The following is a 27,843-nucleotide window of genomic DNA, read 5'->3' as shown; positions in this document are numbered from 1 at the left end:
ATCTTGTCTTGTGGCTCTTGACCTGATGTTACTTTACTTACATAATATGCTCATTCATCTTTTCTGTACAATTGTTATTTACTTCACTTATTGAAAATATGGGCATCTGTCTGCTCTGGAACATACCTGTGAGTGAAGCTGTTCTCAGGTTTTAGCGTAGAATCCAGTGGAAGTGGTTAAGAGTACTGACTTTCAATGTACCTAGACCTGGGGTCAAGTACTGGTTCTGCTCTTTTATGTTAAGGTTGAATTTTAGGGAATTGTTTTTCAACTATGTGACCTTGGGAATGTTCCTTGGGCTTTTTACATTCAGTTCCTTCATCTATAAATAATAATGCCTATCAGAAGGTTTTAAGAAATAAATGCAATAACTAGCATAAAACACTTAGCTCATTTTCTTGCACAATTGTTATAGTTTGTAGATTATAAATATTTACATATGGTTTTTATACTTATTATATATGGTTTCTATTTGAAATATAAGTAAAGTCAACTCAGTCTACAGTTATCTCTTGACTTCTAGAGAATGTTTATTTTTCTGATTTGATTGTTATACATAGAGAATAGTCTTTTCCATTAAACAAATGAAAACCACCAAATTTACCATCTGCAAATTTGACTGTTTCACAAATCCATTATGGTGCTTCACAAATCTATTTTATTTTATAATGGTAGCTTTATTTAGCTTTTCCATTTAATTTTATATTATACTTAATAGTATTTTAATTATTATGACTGATTATCCTTGTAATTTAATACTCTCTTAGTACTTAAGAAAGAGAACACTTTATAAAGCCAATCATATCTCATTTCTTTATTTCCTGGGATGTTTTGGAAATACATATTTTTTTAAGTTGTTAATTGTGTGGAAAAATTGCAAGTTATAACTTTTTAGAAAAGCAAATTGATATATCTAAGCAAAAAAATCTGATGATAGATTTTTTTGGGTTAGATATAACCAAAGAAAAAGGGAAAACAAATATACTATCCATTCCAGATTACCTTTATTTGGATGGACTAATTGTCTTCATTCCATGACTCCATAGGCATAATAAAGATCAATTAGGTGTTCAGAATGGGGTTAACTATCTGGAAGGAAATGGTGCAATCTAAAGCCTACAGCTGGAAAACTTGAGGATTAAAAACTAAATTGATTAATACTGGATCACACTACTGCCCAGTGATGAAAGACTACTAGGTAGAACTTATGGAACGCAATTTTCTTTTTGGAAAATGATATCTTAATTGTAATGGCGTTCCACTTGGTAAAAATGCAGTTCACTGAGAACATACATGGGTTTAGAAAGAGGCCGAACCTCTGTAGCTTAGTGGTTTGGCACTTCTGATGCACATTTTGGGAGCGGTTTGAAATTAGAATGTAAAGTCAGAACAGCATGACTTCAGCTCATGTACTGTTTGCCCTTGACTCTGCTCCACAACCTGCCAGTAACGATAGGGCTTTGACAAGGGCAACTGCCTTATGCCCATTTTATTTACAGTTTTCATAGCTAATGAATAATAAGACATATGTCCACTAGGATCTGATTGTTTACCTCTCTAATAGCAATTTACAGATGGTGCATGCTGTGGCCGTTTCAGACCATGTCCTATAATAGCATTTGATGTAAGTAGCTGCTCACCATTCTGTATTGTGGTTGGAGCTGGAGAAATAGAAAATTGGTCATTTCCCGGCAGATAGCAGTAAGTTTCAATTCAGTCAGAATGCTGTATGTACTGTGATAGGTTTATAATTATTACCCAAAGATTGATGGTTTCTTGGTGAGTGTAAATTTGTGCAGCAGTAATCCATTAAGAAATCAATAATCATTCCATTCTGATGTGTAGTTCCTATTCACTGTTATAAATGTGTACCCAGAGCTGAAACCAAGGCCTTTTTAAAAAAACTGTAGTTGACACTATTGGAAATGAAGGGACTTATAACATTTTTTTTTTCTTCAATCAGATTCTTTTTGTGTGTGTCTGTTTTCTCTTGCCCCATATGGCATACCTAATAAAAAGCTGTGTATTTTCTTAACATTAACAAATTTTATTTAAATCTTTTTTTAATTAAAAAATTTATCTTTATGGTTGAAAATATTACACATGTCCCCCTTCTCCATCCCCTTCCCCAATGACCTCTTCCCCCCTGCTCCTGCCTCTTCCTGAAGCCTCTGCATTATTGTCTGTCTGTGGGCTATGCATATATGCATATAAGTTCAAGACCTCTTTTAATGTTTTTGTCTACTTTTCTCTGTCTTTTAATTAGTTGTTTAATGGCAAATCACTTAAAAGTTTTAAGTATCTCAGTCTTTTTTTTTTCCCCCTGTTCAATGGAGGCGACTTTTTTTTTTTTTTTTTTACTAAATCTACATGATTGGGAGAGTGGTAGGTTCTTCCTTTCAAAATAAAATCTTAACCTTAAAGCTATAATCTCATAAACACACACACACACAAATGTAACATGTATTTATTTCTGGTACCTACTAAGCACTGTGCTAGATGCCATTGGGGGAAGAAAGGTTATGATAACCTTGATCCCGCTCTCAGATGAGTTTATGTTTTAGAGACAGAAATCAGCACAAGTAACATAAGGATGTGAAGAAAGAAGAAAAGTGGTGGGGAGAAATGTGGGCTCTGAAACCATCCGTTACGCAAGTTCCCATCTGGAACTTCGGTGTTACGGGGTGATAGCGCTGGGGATGATGGGATGTGGGCGGTGAGCCTCACCCCACAGGGGATGTGGCCAGTGTTACAAAAGTCTGCCATGGCCTGGGTTGGAAAGTAGCCTACGGGGAGATTAGAAATAAAAATGGTGTAGGAACAGAGTATGAAGTTAAAACAGTAGAGATAGATGTAAGATGAAAAGTAAAAGGTCTACTGGCCAGGTAATCCCTGTCCTCAGTTTCTCCCGTGACCAGTTTCTTAATTGTCCTTCAATACTTAATTCTGTTTTTACCCGCAGGTTCGGTATAGTGCCAGTTCAGCTAGTACATAGGATTACACTGTGCACACAGACTTATGGCTTGAATTTTCAATTTTTTAAAAAATATCAGCACATATAATTCCATCATATGTTGAGGATACATTGTGTTTATTTAGCTAGTCTTTCACTGAGAAGCATTTAGTTTCTAGGTTTTTGCTATTATTGGGTGTTTAGCTGGAATGTCCTTGTCTGTCCATTAACCTTAGCACATATCCTTAGGATAACGTGGCTGCATATTCACTCTGCCAAGAAATGTGTGTGGTGACCATTTTTGATGGATAAAGTCTGGTCACATTGCCCTTTGAAAAGCTTACCAATTCCCACTCCAAGTAGTTTGTGAGTCCCTGTTCTGTTACCTTTGACAACACTTCATTTTATCAATTTTGGTTCACCTGAGAGCGGGGGAAATAGTATCTAGGTATATTTGACATTTCTTAACTATGGTTACTTAAACATTAGTTCATATGTTGAATTGGCAGAAATGTCTGTGTTTACTTTCTGTCCCGGAAGAACATATCTACTTCGGCATACAGGAGAAATTATACTTAAAAACCTTACTAAGAACTAGGAAAAGGAAGAAAAAGTTTTAGTTGGGGGTCTATCTACTGAGGAAAATTAAATGGGAGGGCACTGATTGTTCAATGTTAAGTAAAAACTTCCAAGTGTTAACTACTCTGCAGCAGAAGATGTACCTGCTTTTATTTTCTGGTTCATTTTGGTACATCCCATAACAAACACTTCCGAGGTGTTTAGCATAGAACTTCAATAAAGTTCAGAGGTTAATGAAATCTTAATTTTTATATTATGAAAACTGACTATCCATGTAGCAGCAACTCTTTTAAGGAGAGAAGAATGTGTTTAAAGAGTAGAGTAGCAAGCAAAGAATACAGAAAGAAAAATAAGGCTCTACGTTAAAAAAAAAAATATTTGATTGATTACATTTAAGGGCTAGGTGAGATTCAAGGGGATTCCTTATAGAAGGTGTAAGGGAGCTGCCTGTGTCGGACTGATGTCTCTTTCCTATTTCAAGACTGGTAGATTGATAAGCTGTAGATTGATAAGCTGTCAATTGATAAGCGAGTTGGACTGCCTGGAAACTCCCAGGCTGGGCCTACTCCTGAGAGAAGCTGACATCTAGTCAGTCCTCTTTTTGTTTGTTTTCTTGTATACTTTTTCAGGAAAGTACTAGGTTGGGACTTGCCCAGTGTTTTACTCACACGGGAAACTGAAATAGGCTGGAGAGCAGAGAAGGTTCTTTGCATGACAAACATGTTTTTCCTGAGAAATTATGCACCTGGGTCCGTTCTGCAGTTTCGCAGCTCCCAGTCTCTCCGAGAACTAGGTTGTCGGGGCCTGTTAAAGAGTATGCTTGAGGCCACTAAGGACTGGGCTCGTTCTTTGACTCAAAGAGAATTCTGAGGTCGAACAAAATTGTATCTCTTTCCCTTTCTCGCTTCTCTGAAATGTCAGTGTGAGGCTGTAGCTGATTCATCCTTTGCTTTTTGCCTATAAAATCACATTTGAAAATATTAGACTTCCCGGTTCCCTTCTGGTGCTGTGTGTGTGTGTGTGTGTGTACTCACATCATGCTTCTCACCGCCGAGAATAACCCCGATGAATCAAAACACAACTTGGAAGTGACCCCAGAGGTCGATTAGAGCAACTTCCTAAACAAAGCTGGCCCATCCCTGGCAGCACACATGGCAGGTGGTCTCCGGGATGGTGATCCGCAGGTTCAGGGCCGGAGGAAGGAAGCTCACTGGTGCATTGTTGATCTGCTCTAATTCTTAGAAGGTTCTTCTTTATATTGAGCCCTGACCTGCCTCTCTGGAATGTTTCTGCTTTTACGAAGACACGAACTAAATACCTAAGAGGAGTTTCAGATGCTTTGTTCTATATTCATGCTTGTGGATTAGGATTTCATGTCGGTTTTTTAGGGTTTTGTATTGGCCCTTGTCTTCAAAAGATTATCATAATTTCTTTTCCAGGATAATGCAACAGGTGTTGTGCTTAACATACATATCCTGTCTCTTTACATCTTTACCCAGACAGAACAAGTAAACCATCTAAATGTGGTTAAATAACAAACAAACAAAAATCACAACAAAAACTCTGACTTTATTTTCAGTAATTTACATCTTACTAATGTTACTTTGTTATTTTACTCTCAAATAACTTTCTTTTATTTAACAGTTCAGATTGAATTATAGTTAAAATGCTGATTTGCCTGGCAACTATGCATTTTTTGAAATCCATTAAGTTTCCATTTCAGGCCCTAACTGGGTAGCTCAGTTGGTTAGGGCATCATCCTGATATACCAAAGTTGGGACTCCATCTCCAGTCAGGGTACATACAGGAATCAACCAATGACTGCATAAATAAGTGGAACAATAAATTGATCTCTCTCTCTCTCTCTCTCTCTCTCTCTCTCTCTCTCTCTCTCTCTCATCAATAAATAAAAATTTAAAAGTTTCCATTTCAAATGCAATGCAAAATTTTGTTTTTCTTCTTTGATGCTTTGGGACAAAAGTGGATTTAAAAGTGAAGAGGGACATAGAGAGGTGTTGAAATTCACATGAAGGAAATGGACTAATCTTTCAGGGATCAATTTAGTTCAGGATGTGGAAACTTACCAAAATTTTCCAGCTGAAATTTCTTATAAAAAATTCCTAGACGAAAGTGATTATATGGAGCTCTCTGAGAAGGGTTCTGGGCATCCACATTGCTTCCCCTGGGAACGTTTGCTCTGGCTTATAACTTTGTATTTCTCTTTTGCCCAAGTGGCAGTTTAACTGTGCCTTTATTGGATTTACTATTGTAATTGGATATGGAATGGTGCCGGGAAGCATATATTTCAATATGTGCACCTAAGCAATCTAAATCATTAGGATGGTGACTCACATTTAACAGGGAAATTAGCTGGCTTTGTCTTGTGTGAACATTTGCGGAGGAGCTGACACTCACTGGTTGCAGAGATATACCAGTGTTCCAGATCACCTGTGGCAGGGCGGGAGTCTCTTGATTTAGCCAGGCTGGGTTTTATCAGACACTTTTTGCTGTATGTTGGAGAATCATCTAACTAGGGGATTCACTGGCTAGTAAATGAGTGGATATCTTTATAGGAGAGGTGTTAGCACAATCATTTATGTCACTGCAGATTTGATCAGGGTACTTCAATAAGTCCACAGAGTACCATTATTGCAAGGGATTTATGGAATTCTCAGAAAAGGGTAGTCTTTACAACCAAATTATTGTAAAAATGGTTATGTCATAGAGCCTTGTTTCCAAAACTTGCTTGATCATAAGAATCATTCTGGGATGCTTGTAACACACCTCACCCCAGGGGTACAGAGCCCAAATCTTCAAGGAAGGAACCTGTGATTTTGATCATCAGGCAGATTTAGGAAACACTGAAATACAGGCATACCTCATTTTATTGGGCTTCGCTTTAATGCACTTCACAGATGTGGCATCTTTTGCACACTGAGGGAAGGCACTTGGCCAGCAAAAAGATGATGACTGTCATTATTATGGGACTCCCTTTATCGCTGTGGTCTGGAACTGAACCTGCAACATCTCCGACATGTGCTTGTGGTGTATGTGCAGGGGATTGGGAAGGACTGCATTGGGGTAGATAAAAGTGGTTGCTTCAAGGACCTAAGGAACTACGGAATTGCACCATGAACCAGCAAACTGTGAAATGTCCCTTTCTTTTCAGTGATGGTGTAAACATATGACTGATCTGTGTCTTGAGAGTCTGCAGGGGATGGAGGGAAGGCAGAGTTTGCTCTTAAAACAAAACAAACAAACAAACAAAACACCCCAAATCTAATACGTAAAGATACATTACATTTTTTTATTGCAGTAGGTAAGAGTTCTTTACTCCTCTTCTCATTACTTTTCCTCTACCCACATTGGGTCATTTTCCTTTTTCTTGGCCTTCCAGGTTATTTTGTTCGGGACGTTTTATAAAAACCATGTGCAACATTTTCACACTGAATTCTATGGGACTGGATATTTTCTCTCTCCACCTCTCTCCCAGTCGTGTTCCTTCGGCTGTTTACAAAAAATAGGGGCATGTTCCTGTTTCAGCCAGGGAACTGGTGCATCTGTTGACACTTCAGAAATAATCAGTTTAGATTTCAACAGCTGATTAGTGCTCAGTTCTAACCAAACTGAGAAGGAACTCTTCAGAATGTTAACATGTTACTGGACTAAGCTTGAGCAAAAATGTACTAATGATCACATTTAAGCCATACTCTGGTTATGAAAAGCTTTTGCTATAGTTATATTTTTCTTCATTGTGCCTCAGAGAAACTATCAAAACATTTAGTGACCAGTCTGCCAAGAGCAGTTATTCCAAGAGTAATCACAAAACTTTCCTTAGGTTCCTTTCACTTAAAGCAACCCTGAAAGTTAGAGAGATATTGGTGGAATTCCAGGACTGACCTATATGATCTGCTAAACAATTTTCCAGAGACTCCAGCTTCCACATTGAATTACTACCGAATGTAAGAAATATAGCTAATGGTATCAGTGTGGCACCCAAGTCCTGATTTGCCTATAAGATAGGAAGCCATATCCCCAGGAGCTGGAGCCAGAAGGAAAGAAGAGATGTGCGTTTTAAATGTGCTTGTGCAAACATTTACCTGGCTGACCTTATATTTCTCTAATAGTCTGTGGAAATAGAGGAGAAATAGAATCAGAGGACCCCATAGAGTCGATAGAAATAATAGAATAGGTAGAAATAGAATAAGAAAGCAGAAAATTGATTTATAGAATAGACCCTATAGGATAATTATCTAAATATCAGTTAGTGAGCGTTTATTGAATACTTTGGAATGTATGCTTTCTTTATGGAGATGAAGTTTAGCATAGAGAAATCAAGTAAATTAAAAAATCAAATATCAGATATTTTAGATGGAAGTTTGATACATCCAGGCAAACAAAACAGAGTGTTCCAATTATATCCATATGATTAAGGCAGAAGGTACACCAGTTTCTTAGGAAGGTATGGAGGTCATCTACCTTCTAGTTATATTCATATAATTAATAATTTCTTTTCCGTGTCTTGTCACTTATTTCTATAATATAAATTTGTCATTCCCATTCCTAAAAACCTTCATGACTCCCTTACCTATGCAGAGCTACAAAAAGTTATATTACCTATAAAGAACTAATAAGCTCTTTAGGATTTTATGCTACACCCTTTATTAAACAATACAATCTATCTTTTTATTTTCAACTCCTTAAATTCCCTTTCACATATACTATGTTTCTTTTTTTTTTAATATATTTTATTGATTTTTTACAGAGAGGAAGGGAGAGGGATAGAGTTAGAAACATCGATGAGAGAGAAACATCGACCAGCTGCCTCCTGCATATCCCCTACTGGGGATGTGCCCGCAACCAAGGTACGTGCCCTTGACCGGAATCGAACCCGGGACCTTTCAGTCCCCAGGCCGACGCTCTATCCACTGAGCCAAACCGGTTAGGGCCACATATACTATGTTTCAACCACAGCCACTTGTCATGTCTTGATCTTTGCCTTTGCATAATCCTTTTCCTTGAATTTCTGTCCCATTTTCTCCATCAGGCAAGCTCCCAATCCGTCTTAAAGACCAAATGTTACTGTTTCTTTAAAACTTTAGTTACTCCCCTGCATTCTAGTAGCACTGATTAAGTACATATTTCTATTATAGTATTTGCCACATTCTGTCGTTATTGTTTTATAACTGTCTCCCATGTTAGACTTTAACATCCTCCAGGGCAGAGACTGTGTCTTGTTCAGCTCTATACCTGTAATCTTGCTGTATCTGCAACAGAGTAGGTACACCTCTCCCCAGTGTTTTATGACCATTCTAGAGGCCCAGTGCATGAAAATTCATGCACTGGAGTGGGGGGTTCCTCATCCCTACCTGCTCCCTCTCACAGTCCGGGAGCCCTCAGGGGCGGGAGGCGACCTGGCCATCAGGGGAAGGCGATGCCCCGTCACACCTCTGCTGCTGCCACTGCCAGCAGTGCAAGCCTTGGCCGGCCCTGGTTACCTGAGCCTCGGATGGCCCTGGGCAGCTGGGGGACTGTGGGGACTGGGGGACTCTGGAGGCAGGTGCATGGCAAGGCTGGGCCTGCCTCTCCAGCGGGGCTGAGGGGACTGGGCACCGCCATCTTGTGGCTGAGGACACCGCCATCTTTGAGGGTGGGACAGTCAATTAGCATATGCCCTCCTTATTGGCTGTTGGTGCCGCCATCTTTGAGGGTGGGACAACAATTAGCATATTCCCTCCTTATTGGCTGTGGGCACTGCCATCTTTGCGATGGTGTGAGGGTCAATTAGCATATTCCCTCTTTATTAGATAGGATAAGTAGGGAGAGTAAATGGCCTTGGATGAAGTAGATTGGAGTGGGGGCTGCCTTTGAAGAAAGACAGGTGGAGGTGTCTCCTTTCGCTGGGCAGGGGGAGAGATCAAGCAGTAAAGGCCAACTTTGATCTGATTTCACCTGTCCATTGGTGAACAGGATGCAGTAGAGATCCATACAGGATGGCGACCTGTGAATCCAGAGCTTAGAGATAGTCATATACCAAGCACTCAAGCCTGTTCAGGTCTTGCTTCATGGTTATTCTTGTAACTTGGAGCCAGCCAAGATGGAACGTCTGTAGCTGGGCCTTATAGTAGGCTGGGCTATTAATAAACAAATTCCTATAGACTTCCTTATATGTGTCATATGCAACAGAATAATAACAGTGGTGCACCCTTTCTTTGTCCTTCTCATATTTCTTCTCTCCCACACTTTCATCAGTCCTGTTTGTGCTGGCTCATGGTTTTAGTCTTCTAATGAAACTTCCTCTGGCTAAACCTAGGGAAATTTGTTTCAGCTCCGTCATTTGCCCTTTGTCAAGTTGACCTATTTCATTAAAAAAAAATGAGGTTGTGGTGTGAAGAGTACTTAGAACGCAGGAAGGGGCATGCCATCAATGCCCCAGCAAAGGTTATGTAGATAAGGCTAGCTTTCGTGAAGTGCATGAATTGTCTTGGGCCCCTTTTGCTATTCTTTCTTCTTTCTTCACACTCCCCTTTAGAAACCCACTTCCCTTGTGGTACATTCTTGCTGCTTCGCTGTTCCTCTCAGTCCTGGCTTCCCTTCAGGGTTGCGTGATTCTGTATGTCTTCACAATCCCTCTTCATCCAAATCAATCAATACCTGTCTATGCCACTACGGGCTTTTACATTCTGTTTTATCAAAGAACAATTCAAGTAAATGTAAAGCTGATATTTTTTAGAGTGACCTAGTTTAATAGTTTATTGTTGTTTTAGAGCAGCATATATGCTTTAGTTGAGGTTTTTCTAGAAATAGAAAAAGTCTCAAGTCATTGCAATACATTCCTAATAATGGGAATTTCAAGCACCAGATCACACCGGAGGTTATGGAGAAGGTTAGGGCCACGTGTATTATTTACTTTCTATCAAATTAATAACATTGAAGTAACTGCTCTCAGCCCACAAGTGGTACCAGACCTGAGCTAATACTTATTTTTTCATGAGTACAGAATATTAGCACTAACTTTGTGGTTAGAAAAGAGAATATTAGGATCTGGAAGTGACGCTTTTGCCATTTTTTGGCCCCATGCCAAATAATTTTTTTGTGGAGAGGGAGAAAGTCTTAAGTGGCATTTATAACCCATACAAAGCTTGAGCTAATTATAAGATTCAAAACTACCTTTTTTAGTTTGTTGGAGTTGGTATTATTTACTTTAGTTTTAATATTGAGGAACTTCTAGTTTTAGTTGTATAAATAAAGAACACATTTCCCAGTGTCTTTGAATACTGTATAAATACACACTTGATCATCTCAGCCCCGAGACCTCCACCCAGCCCTTGTCTGTGGATCAGCAGTGTCCAGGCATGCACAGTGTGGGCAAGGTGTGCTCTTTCATAATTTCCACTCTTGTCGAAACTCTGCCATGGAAAGAATTGCAACTGTTTTGATAAATCCCCTATAAAAACCTCAGCTGCTAAATATCTGCAAAGAATAAAATGCTACAGCTGGAAAACTATGTTTTGTAAAAATATACCAAGCCTTTCTATTTCGGTATTCACTGCATTTGTCCTAGGGAGGGGGGAAAACCTGATCAGTTGGAGACACAAGGCGAGAACTACATGTAATGTTTCAGGGGTTGCCTTTAAGTTCATTGATAAGCCTCTTTTCTTTTTTGTTAAGATTATATTTTTGTTTCATGTCCTGAATATGGTGATGGTCACATGAATCTATACTTGTAGAACTGGACACTGGGGAGAAAAGCTCAATTTTTCTGTATGCTAATATTAAACATAAAATGATGCAGTAAAGGAATGCACTTTTTATTTAAAACTATGGTAAAATTGTGGTTAAATTTTCTGAATAACGAATGAAAAGCCTCAGTTAATGTAACATCTATCTGATTTTTTTGTTTGTTGTTTGTTTTTTTAAATATATTTTTATTGATTTCAGAGAAGAAGGGAGAGAGAGATAGAAACATCAGTGGTGAAAGAATCATTGATCAGCTGCCTCCTACACATCCCCTACTGGGGATTGAGCCTGCAACCAGGGTATGTGCCCTTGACTGGAATCAAACCCGGGACCCTTCAGTCTGCAGGCCGATGCTCTATCCACTGAGCCAAACAAGCTAGGGCTATGTGATGGGTAATATTAAGAGCATTATGCACACTACCTTTTATGAGGAAATACATTTTAAATTACAAATCAGAAGTCGAGGAACACATTTTTTCTTATAGAGCCGGGAGTGGGAACAGAGCTTTGGCAATTAGAGTTTTGTTGGTAGTCATGATCATTGCAATTACAGTGACTGCGTTTCTGTAGGGGCTCAGGTTGAAAGTTGGAAGAGGGTTGATTGAGAGTGATTGTTAAGAGGCCCTGGCTTTAGCAGATCAGGAGTCTAGACTTGTGGGCAGTTATGAATTCCTTGATGTGCCTATCATTTTGCTCATAGTAGATACTCAATGATTAGTGCTGGAAGCTGGGACCTAGGATCTGCCTAGGCTTCACTTAACCAGCTGTGTGACCTTGATAAGTTACTTAACCTCTCTGTGCTTCATCTCCCTCTGCCTTAAAGATTGGGAAAAGCACCTCTCATAAGGCTGTTGGGAGGATTCAATGAGATGAAGTATGAAACTCTTGGCGTAATTTGGGGCACCTTGTAAGTGATCCCGTACATGTGAAATGTGGTTATTAAATACCAGTAACTGTTGGGTGAGTGGCAGCAGCTCCTGCTGCTTCTGAGTTAGGCAGACAGTACTGAATAACGATGGATGGCTTGTTTTACACTTTGGTTTCTTTGTTGGGGTCGGAGCTTTTGTGAAATTACATTTTTTCATAGTAGAGGACAGAAAACTCAGATGTCTACACTTTTAATGTTTCTCTCCTTTCCTCTGTACCTTTTATTCTGAGCTTCTTTTCATAATGAATTGTACCTTAAATGCCATTGTGTAAAAATGATTGGGTATCCCAGTTATTTGAAGGAATTATAATATGTGTAAGTCTTCCTGGATTGTGATTATTGGATGTGAAGATAATAATTTTAATAAAGAATATTTTAATTACACATATTTTATTGCAAATGATTTTAATTGAATGAATACAGGTTAATTAAGGGGGAAAAGGAAATATGCATAAGTAAAAACAAAAGGAGAAGCATTCATAATCTCACAATCAGAGCCAATTACTACGCAAAAAATAATACCAGAGATTCTTATATAGCATTTACTGTGTATCAGGCATTGTTCTAAGTACTTTGTATACAATTTATTTAGCAGTTCAAAGGATTTCTGTCCAGGTCATTTTCTATTCCCATGTAAACACAGGAATGGCTTGGATCTTATAATAAACATTGTTTAGCATAATAATCTCCAGGTCCCTCCATGCTGTCTCACATGCTCTCACTCATACATGGAATCTAATAAACTAATGAATGAACAAGATACATCCAGAGACACAAGCATGGAAGAGACTGAAGGCGGGGTGGGGGTGGGAGATGGGGAGAGATTAACCAAAGAATTCATATGCATATATGCATTACCCATGGACAGAGGTAATAGTGTGGTGAAGGCCTGGGAGGGGGCAGGGGTGTCAATGGGGAGAAAGGGGACATCTGTACTGCTTTCAACAATAAAGATAATTTTTAAAAAAGAGAAAAAAATAGGAAAACATGTTACTTCAGGAGGGTCTTTAGGGGTTTGTGTCATGAGGAAGAAGTGAATGGGCGTTGCCTTGTGGGGGTCACTAACATATTCGAGGGCATTTGTATCTAATTGTACATAAATTGGTAAATTACCAACCTGAAAAAAAATTGTTCATTATAAGGTTATTTTTCACAATATTATACTTCTAAACACTGTTTTATGTCACTAAGTGTGTGTGTGTGTGTGTGTGTGTGTGTGTATTTTTTAATAGCTACAGAGTATTATAATCTGTGGTAATGAACCTACTGGCTCATCTCTTTGTGTTCCTGTCACCAAAGGAGAGTTTGTCATGTAAGATGTTGATAATACGATTTATTTTTCCTACAAATAGTGTTTTTAAGCAGGAAGTCAACAAAGTATCTTCTGTTATTCTTTCTTTAATATTAAAAGAGTTTCAGGCAGAGCTTTGGTGTATCTAAGAGTTTTACCCTGCTTCTGTGTACCTGCTCTGAAAAATAAGAAAGCTCTGATGTTACACAGCTATTTCTTCTCTATCATATATCCAAACTATGTGATTCTGAGATAGCTTTTTCTGTTCTAAAATGTTTTAAAGTAAAAAAAAACCCCAAAAATCTAAGTATTTATTATACTGTGTAAATGCTGAGACGTTTTGGGTTACTGACCGTTGGCATGTAGTATAGAAATTTACCTTTTAGTTTTGATGGAAAAAAAACTTGGTCTAATGCCAATTATGACTATTCCCTAATAGTAAATAGGACATACTTGTTGAGATCCATGTGGTTTGAGTCATGCAGTGCCCTCACCTATCCCTTTAATTTATTTTTAAGGCAGGAGATGAGAGTGATGGATTGGTTTCAGGGTGTGAACACAGTCTCTGATTGTAATTTGGGAGATATGTGGATCTGAAGTTGATGGGCAGGCTGCCTGCTTCGCCAGGTGAGCTTCTATTATCTCAAGAACCTGTACCGATTAGTCTGCTATCATATTCAGAGACCTCACTGTGAACACAGACGTTTTCCCAGGGTGGCTGAGAAGTTAAAGGAAGTATTCCATCAGAGGTTTAATTCTTCTATTGTTTCAAGCCTATAGAATTTTATTTAACTAATAGGATAGCATGTTTATACAGGAGTTTTCTAGAAGTCTTATTTTCCTCTCCAGTGACCATTCCCTTCCTCCTACTTCAAATTAGGGGCAGTTCATATGTAATGCATAAACATGTATAATCTCATTTTCCTAGGCTAGTGTCTTGCGAAAACTAAAAGTTCAATACGTTTATTGAATAGCAAGTGATTGTATATATTTATTATACAGCTTTTTCACAGCTACTGAGAGCAGCATTATCTAATTTGGCTGTGATTTTGCCTTTTCAGAACGTGATTGAAACTGCTCTTTTACAGTTTTCAAGAATTAATGTGCATTTGCTTTAATTCTAGAAAGCATTCTCTGAATAGGTTTATGTTTCTGTTTCTTAAGAGGCTTATGCTTTGATCAAAGCCATTACACTGGATTCCTTTGGGGGGATCAGATCTTCACACTTCGGGGGGACCTTATGAGGAATTTCTTACCCGTTTTTTACATATTCTTTCATATACTTTATATTATGAGTGTGTTCATTTTGTATAGTGATGTACATCACATAGTTAAGTAATCTGATCATCAATAATTACATTTCTCGCCGAAACCGGTTTGGCTTAGTGGATGGAGCGTCGGCCTGCGGACTGAAGGGTCCCAGGTTCGATTCCGGTCAGGGGCATGTACCTGGGTTGCGGGCACATCCCCAGTAGGAGATGTGCAGGAGGCAGCTGATCGATGTTTCTCTCTCGTCGATGTTTCTAGCTCTCTATCTCTCTCCCTTCCTCTCTGTAAAAAATCAATAAAATATATATTTTTTAAAAAATTACATTTCTCAATTCCATCCAACAGTGAATCAGTGGGTAAACATGAAAGAAAAAACAAAAAAAAAAGGAAAAAAAGAAAACAACACCTAGTTTTTCTCACTTAATATTTTATTTTATCAAAATACTCCTTTACATTTTCCTGTAGCAATTATATTTAGGATCTGTCAAAGTAAAACTATCAGTGTACTTATCAGACTAAAAAAACACCTTTGTCCTTAAAATACACATGGACACACACACACCTTTTTATTTTAGAGGAAGATTAGATTTCTCTGAAGAAACTAAAGATACAGTTGTTTTTCAAGAAACCTTATTGTCATCATTAGCAAAGACAAGCACTGAAGACATATTTAACATTTTCAATCAGCTGTCATTTGAAACAACTTTGGAGTTGGTTATCGATGTGGAAGGAATTCAGGAAGCCATTCAAGGGCAGAGAACAGGCTGCGTTAATCAGGACTGATTGCTGTAGGTCTATTGGGAAGAGGGTGGTGGTGTAGTTTCAGTGGGAGATAGGTGTTCTGTTAGCCTGCTAGCACTTGCCATCCATGTGATAAGCATAAAATTATCCATTTAGCTTTATTTCTATCAAACTCATGCATCCTGCTCCTCCTTGCTGAATAAGTGCCAAATTTAAGTATATAATCCTAGTAAGATTTGGGGAGGATGCTAAAACTAAACAAAACACACACCGCTATCCATCCTACTACCACAATTAGAAAAAAAAAATGTAGCCAATGTCACTAGATAAAATGGAGAAAGAGAGAAGAGAAAAAACAAATCTTCTTACTTCAGTAGTAAACGAACTTTCAAACATGACTCTCTTTTTTTTTTTTTTTTTCTAAACAGACACTTGCATAGTTAGGGGGTTTCTTGAGATTGTACTTGAAATTAATGTAGCATGTTTACCAGCAGGAGCCTAAATATTAATATTGTTTGATATGTATAGTGGATAGATTCTAAAAGTAGATGGAACAGTGAAAGTATGTCTAATAAATATCTATTCTCTATTAGCTCACAAGTTCACCTTGGACAGGCCCTGCAATACTGGGAGTTAAAGGGGGAAAGAGCTTACTCTTTCCTCCAGGCTGGCCTTAAGATGTTTATACACCTGAGTACTGTAAATATTAGGGTACTTTCTGCCTACCATTTAAGACTGATTTAGAGTTGTACTTTCATATATTTCCTGGATTGTCCCTTCTACAGCTGTACCAAGAGCCATTGTGGGTGTAGAATAGTCTTGGTGGATCAGATAGGAAGATTCATTTTTTTATTATTATTGTGGGAATGATCACTGAATATCTATGCCCTTCATACAAATAGATCTTTATCACATACCTATCTCCACTTCATCTTGAATCCCCTAAGAATTTGAATATAAAATAAGCAAAAATACAATAGAAATAGACTGATAGATAGATAGATGGTTGCCAGAGGATTAAAAACTGTAAATTGGTAGTCACAAAATGGGCCTGGGATGCAAAGTAAGGAATTCTATATAATAAAAGGCTAATATGCAAATTGACCAAACATCAGAAAGACCAGTCGCTATGACATGCACTGACCACCAGTGGGCAGATGCTCAATACAGGAGCTGCCCCCTGGTGGTTAGTGCACTCCCACAGAGAGAGCGCCGCTCAGCCAGAAGCCGGGCTGAGGACTGGTGAGTGCAGCAGTTGGTGGTGGGAGTCTCTCCCGCCCCTGCAGCAGGGCTAAGGATGTCTGAGGCTTAACCATCAGTTGGACATCCCTGAGGGCTCCTGGACTGCGAAAGGGCATAGGCCAGGCTGAGCACCCCCCGCCAGTGCATGAATGTTGTGCACCAGGCCTCTAGTAGAATCAGTAATATTGTAATAATTACATATGGTGCCAGGTGAGTACTGGAAATATCAGGGGCATCACCATGTAAGTATGATTTTCTAATCACTATGCTGTACACCTGAAACTAATACAAAATAATACTGAATGTAAACTGTAATTGAAAAATGAAACTTATAAAAGAATTTGCACATAAATCTGAAGGTAAAGGCTCTCTGTATTCCTCAGGAGGATGTTTGTTCACACCAACCCTCTTAGTGCCACCAACTTCCCCAGAAGTTCTGGATAAAGGACATTGTGGCCATGGATTCCAGGACTTGGTCCTTATGTCATATCTGTAGTTATGTTGCGTGCACTGTTTCCTCTTTCACTACTCAATCAGAAGCAGTAAAGAGTAGGGGATAGGCAATAAGCCAGAAATTTTTCATAATTATCTTTAAGAAATGTGATATAAAAATGTTTTTTATCCAGTTTACAGATATGAAAATCTGGAGCATATGACATCTGCCAGAGATATTTATGTTATTGTGAAATATTTTAAAAGTACATAATTGAGAGTCATACATATAGTGACTTCTTTGTAATATATTGATAAATTATTTTTTAGCATACTTATTGGTTTCATAAAGTCACTAAAAGGACTTTTAGGGGTTTCCCTTATGTGCATCTGTATATAAAGAGAGAATAAAATGAAGGCCTTAGTGCATATTTATTAATTATCTCTAAGGTTTTGGAAGGGAAGACATGGCCCAGATCAGACATTTAGATCATATTGAAATGTTCATAATCATTTCTAATAGATGATAGAAAGTTTATATTGTTAGTGATTTTCCCCTCAGTTTCTGCATTATAGGGATACTGTTTTTCTTTTGGCAACTGTAGGGTCAAGGGAAATATTTTATTAAACCAGTCAAATCTATTGAAACATGCATTTGTAAGTATTGACTTATTTAATCTTCATAAAATCCTATGAGGTGGACACTGTTGCCCTCGTCTTATAGATGAGACATGGATGTACAAAAGCCATTAAAAGGCGGAGCTGATATTCAAACCTAGGTTGTGTCACTCCAGAATCTTTGTTCTTAGCCAGTATGACAATATTTCCTAAAGTACATATTGTCATTTATTCTGGGCTGGAAGTAAACATAGTGTGTTTCAACTAGCTTTTAATAAAAAATGATATGGAATAAAAATAGATCATTGTGTGTATATATTATGTGTAGTATAGTATTGTTTTATGAAACCATTTTATAAACATGCATCTATTTTTAGATACACATAGATGTACATATTATATTAGCACATAGGTCACATATATATTGAGTTGCAATAAAAATGTATTTCTGATTGTGTATCTAGGTCAAAAACATTTGCAAGTCACTGAACTACACTAAACAGCCATTCAGTGCCTTGAAAATAAGAGTTCAATAAATCTTTATTATGTTGAATGAATGTATTATTGAATTTAAAGAAACCCTCATACAGTGTTAGGCTAAAAGGTTTCTGCTGAATGTATAATTTCCCTGTGATATAGCACCCAAAATAATAGCCTCATAGTTCTTATCAATGGAACTGTAGCTGCCTGATAATCAATTAGTTTATATCTCAGTCCCAATCTAAATTCAAGTCTTCCTCCCCCAAATTTTCTGGTTGGTAATGCTTTATTGCTTTAAGACTTGGCCTCTTGTAGTTTAATACTATCAAATAATAATAATAGTCCAAATAAACAGCAATTTCTAAAAATAACTTAACAATCTGGATTCCATTAAAATAATGATACATTATTAACAAGTGGTGTTTATTTCAGCAGTGCAAAGATGGTTCAATAGTAGGCACCTTCCTAATAGTTATCATATTAACCTAAGTATAAAAATCATAGCATTATTTCTAAGGACATTGAAAAGACATATGATAAAAATTAACAGCCATTCTACACACTTAATAAAATAGTATTTAAAGGAGACTTCTTCAATGGGATAAATATATACTTACATCATCCCAAAGCTATTATGATTGATGGGAAAACACATGAGGCATACTCATTAACATCAGAAATAAGAACAAATTTGGCTTATTTCCTTCACTGTTATTTACTGTTGTGCTGGAGGAAATTGCCAGTGTCATTAGATAAAAGGAAGAGAATAGGACAGTGATGGCGAACCTTTTGAGCTCAGCGTGTCAGCATTTTGAAAAACCCTAACTTAACTCTGGTGCCGTGTCACATATAGAATTTTTTTGATACTTACAACCATAGTAAAACAAAGATTTATAGTTTTGATATCTATTTTATATATTTAAATGCCATTTAACAAAGAAAAATCAACCAAAAAAATGAGTTCGCGTGTCACCTCTGACACGTGTGTCATAGGTTCGCCATCACTGGAATAGGGGATAAAAATTAGAAAGGAAGTGGTAAAATAATTGTTATTATTTTATAAGATTTTATATCCACAACCCTCATAGGATCAGTTGAAAAATGATCACACACAACATATTAGTTCAGTAATAGGGAAGCTCAAAATTAATGTATGTTTTATTTAATTGCATAATATTTGATTAAAGAATATACAGAAGAATACATAAAATGGGAAGAGATACCATATTCTTTGGCAGGTAGACTCATCATTCCAAAAGTCCATTTAAAATGATTAATGTATTTAAATTTATAAAACTTTAAAACTTTTACATGACAACAAATATGAGCAAAAACAAAATATAAATAGGTTGGTGGTATAAATTACAACTCATTATGAATAAGCTGTATCTCCCTAATACATAGGAACTCCAAGTAATTTATAAAGAAGACCTAATGTAAATCTGGTTATATTAACACATAGGTCACAGAAAATTACCACTGACTTTTACACATATAAAGAGTTCCTCAACTTCTTTCCAAATAGAAGAAATCTAAGAGTACACAGACAGTATTTTTAAAAAGTGTAGTGCATTAGCCCTGGCTGGTGTGGCTTGGTTGCTTGAATTGTCACTCAGTGCACCGAAAGGTGGTGGGTATTGATTCCTGGACAGGGCACATACCCAGGTTGTGGTTCTGTCCTTTGTTGGGGTGCATGTGAGAGGCAGCCAGTTGATGTTTTCTCTCTCTCTCCCCCCCCTTCCTCTCTCTAAAATCAGTTAATTTTTTTTAATGCAGTACATTAGCAAAAATCAAAATGTGTAATGGCATACTCTGTTGGCAAGGCTACAAGGAAACTAGGATTTTCATACATTGTTGAGGGGAGTAGGAGTTGTTATAAATGTAAATTGGAACAAATGCATATGAGCTTTGATTTAGTAGTCCTATTGCTGCAAATTTATCTTACAGTATATTTGTAAAATGTTAAGCATACAAAATTATTCATGACCACATTATTGTTTTTTAAATTTATCTTTACTGTTTAAAGTATTGCAGATGCCCCCTTTTACTCCCATTGACTCCCTCTACCCTACTCCTGCCTCCTCCCCAGGTCTTCACTGCACTATTTTCTGTCCATGGGTTATACATGTATGTATATAAGTTCTTTGGTTAATCTCTCCCCCCCCTGCCCTTCCCTCTGAAATTGTCTTCAATAGAAGAACATGGGAAACATTTTAGAAATCTGATGAAATAAATTAGGTACATCGATAATGGAATGTATATAGACATATAAAAAATTGAGGAACCTTATGAATATGAAAATATTTCCAAAATATATTGCTAAGTTTAAAAAGGCAAAGGCAGAATAAAATAAGATACATTTGTGCAAAAAAAGGATAAATTATTGGTACTTGTGTTAAAAATATTGGGAAACATACAAGAAAGCAATAAACTGGTTATTTATTTTGGGGGTATGTAGGTTGAGGGTTCATAGCTGAGCAGATAGGGGGTTGGGATACAGGCAAGACTTTTCATTATATACTTTATTAAAGCAAGAATTTTCATTATATACCTTAATTTTTTAAAAACATGTAAATATATATCTATTCAACAGCCCAGAAAGGAAAAAAAAAAGATAGACACTAAAAGTAACAAATGAACCACACCACTCAATGTTAATAAACAGTTGGACAAAAATTAGGATTGGAATTCATTTTAAAAATTACTGGACATTTTTATATAACATGCACCTCTGAAAATTATAATATTAAAAATATCTGTATTATATTTTACTTTGCTTATGCTAATCTCCTTGTAGTATATAACATTGTCAAATTGCCATGCTATAACATGATAGTAATAGTGGTAGTGTTAGGTGTTTGTTTTCATTAGTGTTAAAATTAGTTAATAAATAGAAATGTATAGTATATGAACACAAATGAGAACATGGGACATCTGTTCATTGTGAGATTCAAGAGTGACATCGTATGTTTTGGTGGGATTTATTTATTAGTTCTATGAATTATTTAACATTTCAGAAAGTTGATCTCTTAATTTGTAAAAAAGATACCAATAATTACCTTATAGAGTTGTGGTCAAGATTAGAGTGAAAGTCTTTATAAAACACTTAGCATAGTGAATACTGAATACAAGCATGTATTATGCCAGTGATTATGTTAATTATGATGTGCAACCTTAAAGTTCTAAGGTGAGTGTTGACAAGCCAAAAAGCACAGCTTGCACTACTTACAATATTTGACATCCTATATAATAAAAGTCTAATATGCAAATAGACCGAATGGTGGAACAACCGAACAGCCAGTCGCTATGACATGCGCTGACCACCAGGGTGCATGTGCAGAACATGGCGGGCATTGGCCATGGTGGGATTGTGGAGCAGGTGAGCAGAGGCACCAGACCAAGGTGGGGCCCCGGTCGCTGCCATCGGGATGAGCCTCTGGTGGTTACTGAAAATTCTTTGCTCCCGCTCACACCTGCAGCTGGCGCCAGAGCTGATGCTGTCAGTGGGTATGACTGGTGGCTGCTGGCCCCAATTGCCCCTCAGGGCTTCTCCACCTCCTCCTGCTTCTGAGGGGCGATTGGGGCAGCAGCCGCTGCTCACACCCGCTGCTGGCACCGGCCCCAATCGCTCTGCGCCATCAGCAGGTGCTAGAGGGGCTGGCACCATCAGTGCATGGGAGCAGCGGTGGCAGACAGGGTTCCGGGGGGCCACGGCGGGAGGGGCCTGGCAGGGGTGCAGAAGGATGGGCTGAGACCCGCCTCTGTACCCACTGCAGCCTCGCAGCCCACAGTTCCTTTCAAGGTGCACAAATTTGTGCACTGGGCCCCTAGTATTTGAATAAAATAAAGGGGGAGTTGATCACAAAATTTTCAGTGGTGTAAGTTTGGGTCTGCTTGTATTTTTTGTTTACCAAGAGCCTGATAAATCAACTGTTAAAATCACTTTTTGCCAGACCTGCATGGCTCAACGGTTGAGCATTGACCTATGAACCAGGAGGTCAAGGCCACATGTCCAGGTTGTAGGCTCCATCCCTGTGGGGGTGTTCAGGAGGCAGCCAATCAATGATTCTCTCTCATCATTGATTTTTCTATCTCTCTCTCCCTCTTCCTTCCTCTCTGAAATCAATAAAAATATATTTTTAAAAATCACCTTTAAAATAATCTCAGCTTGAATATTTGATACAGAAAATTAACTTTCACATTTAAGTTTTTAAAAATGCTTTAGAGTATGGCTGATTGTTTTTTGTTGTTTTTTTAAATGGCATGCCCACTGGGAGAAATAAGATGCAGTTATTAAAAATTAGGTGCACAAACGTTATGATGGCATAGGAATTTTACAAAATAAATTTAAAAGGCTGCACAATTTCATTTGGTAGAATCTCAAATTGGTAAATAAAAACTCACTACTGTATGAGTATTTCATAGAGAAAAGATAGGAAGAATATACATCAAATGCAGTGGTCATCTTTGAGTGTTGGAATTATAATATGGGTTCTATGTTATTTTCTAGATTTCCAAATTTTCTACAATGAGCATGTAATGCAGTGCGTTTATACTTTGAAAATGGATTTTAGGATGAGTAGAATCTAAGTATATGTACCTACTACAGAAAAACAGTTCAAAGCCCTTCTAACTTTGCTAGTTGAATCTTCTTCCAGAAGAGTAGAAGTTGGCACCTGGGAGTGCTCTTGGCACTCTTGCGCGTTGAGGAGGGGTTTATTTTGGTAAAGTAACACTACCACTGGAGCCTGATGGCTACTGCAGTGGGATCAGATCTCAGGTCACATCAGTTCATTAGCTCAGCCCGGAGCTCAGCTCTCTGAGGTTGTGGGCCACACTAAGGTGTGTGTTTTTTTTTTATTTTTATTTTATTGACTTCATTGGGGTGACATTGGCTAATAAAATTATATAGGTTTTGGGTGTACAGTTCTATAATACATCATCTGTATATTGTATTGTATGTTAACCCCCTCCCCAAGTCAACACACTAGGGGTTTTTAGAAGAGGTTCCCTCTTTCTTTCATGCATGACATTGTGCTTATTGAGATCAAATACAGATCACAGGGTATTGGTGAAAGTAGCCCATTAGGCTACTGTAAGGAAGTTTCTTTGTGCTATGTAAATGGAAGAAAAATGTAAAAGAAATGTGTAAAGTTCTTCTATACGTCTGTTTACTTTAAGAAAAATCCCCTATGAAATAATTGTACATCTTATAGTCTTCATTTTTTCGTTTCTTAGCAGCTGGTGATATGTTCTAGTTGACATCAAGCATAACACCCATTTTAAATACTTTGGAGAATAGTCAGTGACCTAAATACTGAAAATGATGTCTTGTTGGTTTCTACTTAGTAATTTCAATCATTTTTCCTTGATTTATAGCCAGTCCATCCTCCTGAAAATTCAATTTAGTGTCTCTGTTGTTTTTATGCTACCTTTTGTCAAATTTAGGATTATGCCCCTGATTACTTTCATTTCATTTAATCAGAGCTTTTAAGAGATATTTCAGCCCCTTTCATCTTAGAGGTGTGAAACAAACAAAGAAAAGTTAAGGAATTGTCCAAGGCCACACAGGTAATAGATAGATTAACTTCGAGTCTTTTCACTTCCAATTTAGGATGTCGCAGTTATTTTAAAAAAATTCTCTAATATATTGTCAAGAAAGGTGTAGGACATATCCATTCTTTACCATATGATGAGCTGATAGGTGCAATGATAGGTACTTGGAATAGGAATTACATTAAAAATTTTAAAATCTTTTACTTCTAAAGCATTTAAATTGGAGAGACACTTTTTAGTACTGTTGTCGTCTAAGTATTACATATGAATTACATCTTAAATACATGAATTATTTAATATGTTCATCATAGTACTAAATATGAACAAGATATATGAAAGTGAGACTTGATGTACTTCACTTTTAGATTTTTCTTAGTGTCAACGGGCTGTTAGATACTTTGCATCAAATGGAAAATCTACAAAGAACAGATTTTTTTTTTCTTAAAAGTTGTTAGACCCTCTTTTCATTTAGAAAAACAAGGGTGTCCTAAGTTAAACAGGAAAAGAGTTTGATTCTCTCTTTTTGTATCTTACTTGTTTAGAAACCACAGAGGAAATAGGGTCAGTGTCAAAAATACTTAAATACTAATTACTTGGTTCATTATTTTCAGTCATAATAATGCCTTCGCCCCCCCCCCCCCCCCCGCCAACAGAAATAGCTAATTGTGAAGTTTATCAATTTATCAATAAAGTACATTTAGGGATTTTATATCTTAAAAAGAAAAAAAATAATTCTTATAATTGTATTTCTGGTTGTAAAAATATATAGAATGAAGAAAGTGTTATTGAAAATATTATTTGCCGTAACCGGTTTGGCTCAGTGGATAGAGCGTCGGCCTGCAGACTGAAAGGTCCCAAGTTTGATTCCGGTCAAGGGCATGTACCTTGGTTGCGGGCACATCCCCAATGTGGGGTGTGCAGGAGGCAGCTGATCGATGTTTCTCTCTCATCGATGTTTCTAGCTCTCTGTCCCTCTCCCTTCCTCTCTGTAAAAAATCAATAAAATATATTTTTTAAAAAAGAAAATATTATACATATTTATCTTTTGCCCCAGAGATGTTTTATTATCTGAAAAGGCGAAAATTAAACAGTGTAAAAGTTGTTTCAAGACTCTTAAATCTTAATACAAACTTTTCAGCAAAATAGTTTCCTGAAATAGAATTTAGTTAAATTGTGAGCAACAGAGTTTTTGAGCATGGTGCCAATCTGTCCACGGTTTGGTTAAAGCTTCCTCCTCCTCCCACTCCCCACCCCAGAATTCTGATTTCCAATGTTTGATTGGAGGTAAAAAATGATCTTTGCACTTTATTCTTTGGACTTTGGTTACAGTTTTATAAGTTGGTAAAGCTTTCTGTAAGTTGTGTTGTTGTTTTTGTAGATACAATTATTTCATCAAGGCATTTGGGAAAATTTGAGTCTATTAGAGGTGGTAGGATGTAATGTGTATAAACAAAACTTACAGATAACAGACAGTTCAGGAATTAAGTATCATTCCTTCAGTGTGTGTATGCGTGTGTGTGTGTTGTTACAGTGGTATTCTCTCCTCTCCTTCCCAGACCTCTTCTGTATTTTCACTCATAGTGATGTCAGGTTCTTTAGGGAACAGCTGGAAAGGAAAATAGCAGGAGAGGAGAGGATTGGATCTTTGGGGAATGTTGGGAGGGAAGGCAGTGGGGGAATTGGTTTCTATGGGTAGCTCAGGGGAGAGATCTCTGCCCTAGGAGAGAAGTCAAATCTTGTGGGAGGTTCAGGAGAATAAAGAGTGAGGAATTAGACATTTCAGGGAGTCACTGGAATTGAAAGAAAAAGAGCAATGAAGAATGCATTTGGACACCCCTCCAAGGAGACTAGTGACAGAAAGCAATGGGCTCCTCTGAGAAAATCTGAAGCAGGGGTGGGGGAGGGATGGACTCTCTCCACTATTTTTGTTGTTGGATCCACGTAGGTCCCTAGTGTGAGGAAGGATCTCGACAGCCGTAGTTACAAATGGGTTGGCTGTGTGTGTCTACTTGTGTCTGTAAGTCTTGTTCCGATTTCCTCCCCTTTTTACCGTCTCATCTGTGTCTGGGAATGGCTGAAGGCTTCGTTGCTATCTGTATGCTGCATGCTGTGTGGATATTTTAAGGCGTGACTTTATCAGAGTTGGCATCTAAATGCCGAGGAAAATGCAGGGCAAGCTTGCTCTAGTTGGGGTTCCTGTCACCAGACCATGGCAATGTGGAACAATGGAGACTTTACCTGAATTCACTGGGTGTGAGCAGAGTCCCTGCTTCCAAGCTTGTCCTTATCGGTGTTTAAAATAGCGCCCAGGACTAGGAGTGCTATCTGTACAGAGAACATCTCCTTCCCATTCTCTTCTTTTCCCTGTCATTTATGAATATTTCAGGGGGGAAGGCTTTTGTTTGAGCAGTTAGAAATGTGGAAAAACAAGATTACAAGGTCGGGGTGAAAGTAGTACAAGATTGGAAGAATGAAAGTCTTTTTCTTTACTCGCAGTAAAATGATACTCTTGGCTTGAGGCCAGAGAAACATAGGAGTTAGGATGGTGCAGACAGGACTGGCAACAAGTTTGTTAAGGAATGGGCTGAGAGAGCCTGGTCTCTGCCCTGTGGTTTACTGTTGCATTTGAGTTTTAACTCTTTGTTTTTTCGCCCGTTGGAAGCGGCGGTAGAGAGATTGCACTGAGCTTTAAAACCACAGCAAAACAAAACTTTTAAAACACGTGTGGTAGCCGAAGAGACCAACAGGTTCTGTTTTAACAGTAAAATAATATTTTTCTGAGAGTTTGCAGTATCTGTGGAATAGTTCACTCTCTCTTTTTCTTCCCATTTTATCTATATTATAAATAGGATCTGAAGTGTGTGAGCATGAAAATAAAGAAAATAGCATAATTTTTATGCAGAAAATATATGCACCTTCTGAATGTGCCATACATAATTATCATTCATTTTGGTCAGTACATTTCAGAATACTGTAGTCTTAGAAAATTCAAAGTAATTTTAATTTTTTCCCCTTATAAATATGACTATATTTGTGATTAATAAATAATTATGTAGTATTTTTAAATTTTAAAGTATTTCTGTAATATTTATTGTAATTTATAATAATTAACATTTTTAGAGAATCCATACATTGTAAAACAGCTTATTATTAAGCTCTCTTCAAAAAGTAATATTAATACAAAAATATAATATTGTATTACATTTTTATTTTTACTAATTGTCCAGAGTTTACAAAACAAACATTTATTGAAGATCAAGATGTAATTTTATTATAAGAAGAAAGTTCCTTTCATGGGATGGATGCAGCAATAAAAAAAGGTTAAAGAGATTTCCCATTCTTTCCTTAAAAAAAAAAAAGCCTATTTATCCTTTGTCATCTTGTACTCATAGTCATTCATTCTTTAAGTCAATGGAGTGCATAATATTAAGTGTCCATTAAACTTATATTGTTTCCTTTTTAGTCTGTTGATTTGATAAATCATAAGATTATCTTTTGTAATCATTAATAAAATATTTTTATTAGTAAAGCTGGTACAATATAATTTTTTAAATTATTAGTCAGGCTTTGGAGGCAGTCTTAGGTTAAAACCCCATGAGTTTGGTTAGCTGTGACAAACATGTCTATATGTCTAGCCATCATCATTTAATATGATCTCTTGTTATTTACCCAAAAGAGTAACTGCATGCTGAGTGACCCTGTGTGAACAGTCAGTATGTCTGAGCCTCAGTTGTCATACCTATATAACAGAAGTGATAACACTGATAGTTGTGAAGATTGTTATAATTACATGTATGTTTAAGCCCCCTATATATTTGGAATATAGAGGGGCTCAGTTTCTTTAAACATTATGATCGCTCAGTTACTTAATGTTATTATCTATATTATCATTATTGTGATCACTGTATGGACTCAAGCCTCCCATGATTCCTTGCCTCCGTGCTGTTTTCTCTGTCTCTGTTTTCACTACTGGCCACCTTACAATATTCTAGAATAAAACATTTTCACACTTGA

General features: G+C 37.3%; 1 protein-coding gene and 1 long non-coding RNA gene across 14 annotated transcripts in view; both read left to right on the top strand.

The window, feature by feature from the left end:
- The window catches only part of IKZF2 (IKAROS family zinc finger 2), a 149,898-nt gene that overhangs the window by 24,225 nt on the left and 97,830 nt on the right, over window positions 1-27,843 (top strand). The window lies entirely within an intron of this gene.
- Window positions 790-27,843, top strand: LOC118662157. The gene is made up of 2 exons (XR_004969605.1): window positions 790-1,624; window positions 27,057-27,843. It is a non-coding gene; the product is annotated as an uncharacterized LOC118662157 (long non-coding RNA).

This window comes from Myotis myotis, unplaced genomic scaffold, assembly GCF_014108235.1.
Source record: "Myotis myotis isolate mMyoMyo1 unplaced genomic scaffold, mMyoMyo1.p scaffold_m19_p_8, whole genome shotgun sequence".
Classification (NCBI taxonomy): Eukaryota; Metazoa; Chordata; class Mammalia; order Chiroptera; family Vespertilionidae; genus Myotis; species Myotis myotis.
This window is presented reverse-complemented; position numbering and strand designations above follow the sequence as displayed.